Below are 6,651 nucleotides of genomic sequence, written 5' to 3'. Positions count from 1 at the left end.
TTATTATGTTCTGGGCCACGTCTTGGATTAATTTCACCAATGCCCCTTTACAAGCCTAGCATAAGGCCTTGTCTACTGATGTCAGCCGTCTGTAGCGGCACTGTCAACCTAGCGTATACAGGCGAAGCTGCTACAAGTTGCCACTCAATCTGGTGCAGTTTACCCTGCCCTAGCTGCAAATTGCAGTTTGCCCTGTCTACACTAAGAATACGCGCCACTACAGCTAAACCAGTGGTGGCCATTGTTTGCCAAAATCCCTAGTGTAGACAAGGCCTCGGGGTCCATCTACACTGGAGCTGAAGCTGTAATCTCCAGCTGGGGCAGACATACCCACCCACGCTAGCTCTGATTGAGCTAACATGCTAAAAACGGCGGCACAGGTGGCAGAAGGAACTACCCACCTGAATATGTACTTCGGGTCTAGCCAGGACATCCTCAGGACACCGCCGCGGCTACGCTTCTATTTTTAACATGCTCACTCGGTCAGAGCTAGTGCGGGTCTGTCAGCCTGAGCTGGGAATTACACCTCCCGCTGCAGTGCGGGGACGTACCCTTAAGTGAGGCGGTTAGTCATTATTCGTACTAGGGCAGCATCTAAAGGGCCCAATGAAGAATGGGACCCCCCAGTGCTAGGCAGTGTAAGAATCATAGAATATCAGGGTTGGAAGGGACCTCAGGAGGTCATCTAGTCCAACCCGCTGCTCAAAGCAGGACCAATCCCCAGACAGATTTTTGCCCCAGATCCCTAAATGACCCCCTCAAGGATTGAACTCACAACTCTGAGTTTAGCAGGCCAATGCTCAAACCACTGAGCTATCCCTCCCCGCTAATACCCCTCTGATACTGGAAATAAAGTGTGACTCAAAAAGAGAATCTAGGCTGAAACGTGACACCACCACGACACCGGACAGGACCGAGATGGTGGGGGAAAGTAAAGGCAATGAGAACACAACACCGCAACTCTCCCCCCCAAAGAAATCTGATGCTTCAGGTGAGGGACAGTCCCAGCCTGGAAGAACTTGGGGTGGAAGCCACAAAAAGCGTGAAACCAATGGGAGTTAGGCACCCAAATACCTTTGTGAACCCCACCCTGGGAGTCTAACTAGACAAGACAGACAAAGGACGGGAGGGGAAACGGGGCTGGGAAGTGACTTGCTCAAGGTCACGCAACAGGTCCGCGGAGAACGTGGCGCAGAACGGAGATCTCCCGAGTGCCAGTCTGTCGCCCCACCCACAGGCCTGTGCTGCCTAGCGCCAGCTCTTTCCCTCGACCGCCTGTCTCCCGCCTGTCTCATTGATTTACCTTTTCCCCCCACTTTGCCATTATCGTTCCTGAAAGAAACATACTGCTAGAGAAAAAGGCAGCGTTCTGAGGGCCGCAGACACAGATTGCAGCTAACCTTCCAGTTTACAAACATCAGCGACTGCCCTTTTATCCGCCTCTGATCAAACTGGCATATCGGGGGTCCATCCTGTGCAGAGGCACAGTGCCAGAACGAAACAGCTAAAGTATTACAGCCTTATCTGACAAACCGGCGGGGGACAGAGGGCCGAGCGGGGCCGATATGCATGATAAAACTTTGCCTATTTGTTAACAAATGTTGGGAGCCGACTGGGTGAGATTACACATTTTTTTTTGTTACAGATAACAGGAGCGATTAAATAAAGGAGGCTGCGGAGTCGGAATTGCCAGGTGGTGAAAGATAATGCTTAAAAAAAAACATCAACATGCTGCCCACTCAAGGAGGCCTGGTTTGGATTCTGACAGCATCAGAAAAATCTCAAGATTTGTTATTTATTAGTTGTTATTCTTTCCACCCAGGAGCCTCAGGCATGACCAGGACTCCATTGTACTAAGCTCTGTACAAACACGGAACAAAAAGGCAATCCCTGCCTGTAAAATAATAATCAGCCTTTGCATTTAGAATGCCTTTCAGCCAAAGATCTCAAAGCACTTTATGAAATATTATTAATTCATTCTCAGCAGCGCTCTGGGAAGCGAGCATTGTCACTATTGTTTACCCCCAGCGAGGAAGCGGAGGCATACGCAGCTTTGCCCAATGTTCCACAGCAAATTGGGAACACAAGCCAAGGCCGATTCTCATCTACACCACTGTGGAGCTAGAGAAACTCCACTGGCCACAACCCAGTATAAGTCATCTGTCTAGCTGAGCACTCTTGAACCTGCTTCTCCACACCTCTGTGAGGCAGGGCAGTGCTATTCCCTGTTACCACACACACACACGCCCAAGTCCTGCTGTGACTCAGGCCCAAGCCCTGTCATTCTGCAGTGTAGACGCAGCTCAAGCCCCAGACCTGAGTCAGAGGGGCTGCACAGTGCAGTACGGACGTGTTAGCACAGCTGTGAGATCTGGACTCAGCAACTGTAAGCCCAGATTTACAGTGTGGTGTGGACATTCAAGCACAGGCTTGGATACACTGAGTCCACAAGCCCAGGTCCCACAGGCCTGGGTTTACGATGCAGTGTAGACACACCCATGGAGACTAAGGGTAATTCTTCACTACCCGCCGGATCGGCGGGTAGCGATCGATCTATCGGGGATCGATGTATCGCGTCTCGTCTAGACGCGATACATCGATCCCCGAACGCGTTTCCCGTCGACTCCGGAACTCCACCAGGGCAAGAGGCGGAAGCGGAGTCGACGGGGGAGCAGCGGCCATCGATCCTGTGCCGCGAGGATGTGAAGTAAGTGATTCTAAGTCGATCTAAGATACGTTGACTTCAGCTACGCTATTCTCGTAGCTGAAGTTGCGTATCTAAGGGCTTGTCTATACTTATCGCGCTGGTTCGGCAGCAGGCAATCGAACTTCTGGGTTCGATTTATCGCGTCTTGTCTGGGTTCGATAAATCGAACCCAGAAGTGCTCGCCGTCGACTCCGGTAATCCTGCTCGGCGCGAGGAGTACGCGGAGTCGACGGGGGAGCCTGCCTGCCACGTGTGGACCGCGGTAAGTTCGAACTAAGGTACGTCGACTTCAGCTATGTTATTCACGTAGCTGAAGTTGCGTACCTTAGTTCGAATTGGGAGGTTAGTGTAGACCAAGCCTTAGATCGATCCCCCCCTAGTGTAGACCAGCCCTAAATGACATGCCCTAATCTTGTAGGAAGTCTATGGCAGAGCAGGGAATGGAACCCCAGTCTGCCCAAAGCCTGGGCTAGCACCTCACCGCTGTACGCTCCCTCCTCTCAAGCATTCCCAATGGATTTGCTCTGATTTCAGCCATTACTAGAGTAGACAGGCTACACCACAATAAGCCAGGATTTGCGCCCCGGAGCTCACCTGGTTTCAACGGGGGTTAGCCCCATCGCCGCAAACAGGCCAGGTCTGTCACTAGAATGGGGCCTCCCATTCACGGGCTGAGCTTCAGAAGAGCTTCTGTTTTTGGCCCTCCAGACTTCGGCATCCGAGCGGCACCTCTGCAAACATGGGGCTTCTTCAGGTGCCTCCACGGGAGGTGGGACCTTTGAAAATCCAGCCCCAGCGGCGGGTGCCGAACACGGGAAGATCGGGCAATAGCAGTTTGGTCCGTCTACGCACGTGGCTGCAATCCCCAGTGCAGTCAAGGCCTAAAAGGAGATTCAAGCCCCCCTGAATTTCCAGCTCTGATCACTAAACAGCACTTGCCCCCAGCTGATTCAAAGCACTACTCTCCTGGTGGCTATCCCGCACCCCAGTCTCACCCTCCAGCCTGCTCCTAAGCAAGTCAGCAGAGATGTACATTCTTGGGGGAGATGAGCCCTCTCATTCCCTGACCCGGGCAGTTCCCAGGACGCACCGAGGCTGTGTTACTCATAATGGGCTGCTTTGCCTTCCCGGCTCCTCGCTAAGGCAGGGTTGCGGTTGGGTGACCTTGGCAGGGGCTGGCGAGGCTTTTTTGCAATCCAAACACACGCTGGCGGGCCAAGCCAAGGCGCCGGAGCGCTGAGTGATTTGTATGCTCCGAGCACGTCACCTCTTTTCAGAGGGGAGAGCGGCGGCTGGAAAAGTCATTTTTCACCGTTTGACACACAGTCTCTTTCGCTCTCTCGCAAAGCCAGATAACGATCAGCAGCCGGAGCGATTAGGAAAATATATACATGGCGCAGGGAAGGAGAGGAGGAGAAAGGCGCCATGGCAGCGACCTGGCAGCATGCGCACGCAGACCTTTCGCTGATTTTTCCCTCCACTCCATTTGTTGCACAGCCGTTGAAGGACAAAGCTCAGCGTGGTCTTTAGGGCCTGATGCTGACGGGGCCGGGTGCTGGTTCAGGCCCTGCTGGAAGACATCGGAGCTGCCTGAAATCACGGCACGGCATCTTGGTCTTCCCCTGTATTCTCCTGTTTGCAGCCTACAGCGGGAGAGCCTGGGCCCCTGTGGGTAGGGAGGCGGCTGAAACCACTCGCTCCAGAGCTCAGCACGGTATTGAGCTCTCTGGCCATGGCCGCAACAGACATCATGCAAGCCTAGACTCCTTTACTGGATAGATCTCTTTGTCCTACAGTTTACTCCAGAAACCTACATCTGACCCCTTTAATTCTAGATCTTAATCTAGACTGAAATTCTGGTTCCTTTATTCTGGATTTTATTCTAGAGCCAACCCCCCTAAATCTGAACACCCTTATCTTAGATTTTATTCTAGACTCTTACATCTGGATTCCTTTATTCTAGACATTTCTGGTCTAGGTACCTTTATTCTAGATTTTGGTGCTAGAGTCTGAAGTCTAGGCTCTTTTACTAGACTCCTTGGACAAGTCCACAACAGAGATCATGCAAAATTTTAAACGGCACTGCCTCATGCTGGAAGCTGTAACGTACTAGTGGTCACTGTGCCCCCTAGTGGATGGATCGGCAACGTTGCTCAAGTGAGTCTTTTCAGCCCTAATACCGCTACTGCTCAAAGAGATTCTCCTTTAGCAGTCGAAGTCCTGAGCTATATCCGTGCTTGTAACTCTAAAGTCCTCGGTGGCCACAGCAGGTAGTACAATGCCATGCACGAAGCCCTACGTGGCTGTGGTATCCATCTCACAGTACCAGGTACTTAACCCAGGGGAGATGCAGATCTCATAAGTTACAAAGACACTTTGTCCAGATACTTGCTGCTCTCCAACACGGATGCATGCAAGAATATCAGGAACTTGCTTCAAAGCACGCCCCACACTAAAGCCACTAGAGCCGCCCCTCCCTTCTCCGACCCTTACCACCAACAGATCAATCCACAGGTCACCGAAACATGAACAAGTCTTATGAAAGACCCTAGTCCTTTAGAGTCAGGGCCAGATTAGCCTTCTGTGGGCCCCGACGCCCGGACCGTGGCCCCACTCCGCTCTACCCTGAGGCCCCCTCCCCGCTCAGCCTCTTTCCCCCCCAAAGCCCCGCCCATTGTTCACACTGGGGGAGGGGGCGGAGAGGAGCGAGTGGTGGGCAGAGCCTTGGGAGGAAGAGGCTGAGTGGGGGCGGGACTTCGGGGTGGAATGAAGGCGGGGCCATGGTCCAGGTGCCGGGGCCCCTTCTGAGCATGGGCCTGGTGCCACAGCAACGTTGCAAACCTGGTACTGATTAGAGTTCAGCAAGGCAGGTATCCATCCCCAACAAGCCCTGCTAGATTAAAGAGCCTGCAAGGATTTAAGGGAGATGAATTTAGCTGGAAAACCGCACGTGCACAGGAAGAGGAGGAAGAAATAAAGCATGCTAAGTGCACTGCTGTCAGCACAGCACATGGGGGGCCTCTCCAGCACCATGGTGGGGACCGTCTGCAGAAGTGACTGCCGCCACCTTTATACAGCAACCAAGAGGTGACCCGACGCGCAACCTTAAACCTGGACAGCTCACCCAGAGAACGCGAGCAAAATGCAGCGACGAACACGAGGCGAGGTGCCCACATCCAGCGGGAACAAGGCAATCAGATGGCCAGTTCAAAAAGAACACAAATCCCGATGGACCCTTCCAAAAACCTGCGCAGTGTTTTGATGTGGTTGACACGGATTCCCCATAGTAAGTGCTAAGCAGGATGCCCTCACCCCTTCTCAGACAGTTACCTCCTATTGTCACCTACTTACCGTCCTCTCTAAGCTTGGACTTCAGTTCACACAGGTCCCACTCCCCTCCTGCTTTCTTCTTAGGAAAACAACACACCAGGATGCACATGCATACCTGTGGCCTGCAGAAGCCACATAGCCTGAGATGCCCTAAAACCTTGCAGGCTTTCGCTAATTAAGCTCTTTAACGGCGCATTTGTCATCTGCGCTGATGCCGGCAAGAGCCAGTGGACGTAAAAGCACTCCCTCCAACCTCCTGTCTGGCCTCCTAAGAGCAAGTATGCCACCTGGCCACTGAGTTTAACAGACACGTGTGCAGCACGTAGACTAAAACTGGAACGATATTGAGAAGATTAGCACGGCCCCTGCACAAGGATGACACACAAATTCGTGAAGCTTCATGCAGCATGCAAGGGGCTCTTTCAGGGCAGTTTGGCGCAGAGGGTACCCGGGGAAACCTAGCTGCAAAGCGGAGAGCAAGTTGCAAACGTTTTCTGGGAAGATCCAGAGGTTGAGTTTGAAATACACTAAGAAGCTTTACGATGCCCTGTGACTGGCAGTGTTACCAGCTTTACATATTCAACAAATCATAAGTCAGCCCCCCCAAAAACATG

At 52.6% G+C, this 6,651-nt stretch overlaps 1 pseudogene; it reads left to right on the top strand.

The window, feature by feature from the left end:
- Positions 1 to 6,346: 6,346 nt before the first annotated feature.
- LOC135893635 (U6 spliceosomal RNA) lies at positions 6,347 to 6,447 on the top strand (annotated as a pseudogene).
- The last annotated feature ends 204 nt before the right edge of the window (positions 6,448 to 6,651 follow it).

Source organism: Emys orbicularis, chromosome 22, assembly GCF_028017835.1.
Source record: "Emys orbicularis isolate rEmyOrb1 chromosome 22, rEmyOrb1.hap1, whole genome shotgun sequence".
In the NCBI taxonomy this organism is placed as follows: Eukaryota; Metazoa; Chordata; order Testudines; family Emydidae; genus Emys; species Emys orbicularis.
The sequence above is the reverse complement of the archived record's forward strand: the minus strand, read 5'-3'. Positions and strand labels throughout refer to the sequence as shown.